The sequence below is a fragment of the Petaurus breviceps genome, unplaced genomic scaffold (genome assembly GCF_028583685.1).
Source record: "Petaurus breviceps papuanus isolate PSGF00001 unplaced genomic scaffold, PetGlider_PUasm1.0 685, whole genome shotgun sequence".
In the NCBI taxonomy this organism is placed as follows: domain Eukaryota; kingdom Metazoa; phylum Chordata; class Mammalia; order Diprotodontia; family Petauridae; genus Petaurus; species Petaurus breviceps.
In genome coordinates, this window is record NW_027186455.1 from 6,118,304 (window position 1) to 6,119,623 (window position 1,320).

Here is a 1,320-nt window from a genome sequence, read left to right on the forward strand (position 1 = left end):
TTCCTTCCTTCCTTCCTTCCTTCCTTCCTTCCTTCCTTCCTTCCTTCCTTCCTTCCTTCTATCCAGAAGTTGGTACTTTACATGCATCTCAAAGGAAAAAAAAACAGAATTCTAAGAGGTGGAGGTAAGGAAGGACAGTAGTCCAGACATAGGGGATGGCTCATATAAAGGCACTGAGACAGGCAATAGAATTGTTTCATATTTGAGGAACAGAAAAAAGGTCAGTTTAGTAAGATCCCAAAGGACAGGAGCAGTGTCCAGTGAGACTAGAAAGAAAAGTTGAGGTCAGAGTTGTGTAGGACTTTAGATGCTTAACAGAGGACAGCGAAGTTTATACTTGTTCCTACAGGAAAGGACAAGACACTGGAGTTGGTTGAGCTGGGGAGTTACATGGAATGACAGAATTCAAGTAGGCTTCATGTAGGAGGTGGCATTTAAGCTGAGTCCTCCTTCAGGAGATACTGTTGAAAGGGCAAGGGATTTTAAAAAGTGGAGGTAAGGTAGAGGTGTATTCCAGACTTGCAGTGCAGCCTGTGGAAAGGCAAAGAGATAGATATGGAATGTTGTGTTTGGAGAATGCCTCTGGAAATTGAGGCTGGGAATTCCAGGCTCAGGCTCAAAAAGTCATAAAGATCAGCTCTGTAGCCACAATCCTATGACTAAGCTTAAGCCTCTGGGGCTTGTAAAAGGTCTGAATACTAGAACACAAAGAGAAGATGAGGCAAGAGGTGAAAGGCTCCATTCCCCAGGGCTTACTCAGACCTGGAGGAACCCATCAGTAATTCCAATCTTATGGAGTCAAAAGATATTCGAGGATGTTATCTGGGGGAGTGAAGAAAACCAGCTGACTATTTCTAACAATTCCATTTTTCAGCTTGAGAAACTGAAAAGCAGGTCAGTTGTGTAAGCAAATACAAATCATTATTAATTATTATGTTTACATATTGCTTTAAAGTTGACAAGTCCAAGACTCTTTCCAGGAATGAAACCACATTGCTCTATGAAGCACAAAGGGAAAAAATCTGTGAGAATTCCTAGAAAGTAGAGGAAGCTAAAACAGTTATTTAGAAAGCACTAAAATTCAGAGGATCCCAATTGCTTTTTTTTTTTGCATTTGATACACATTTCATGCTGTAAGTAAGCTAGTCCTTTAGACAACTTGCTGAGCCAAAACATTGTTCCTATGTACTCAATGCTAACACATTTTATGGATTTTGAATGTAGTATATGTTTGAAAAGTCCATGGTTGGGGCTAGATTATTACTGCTTCTTTATGGTTTTCTAGTACCTGAAAAAAGCTGTTTGTACAGTGTTTTTGCT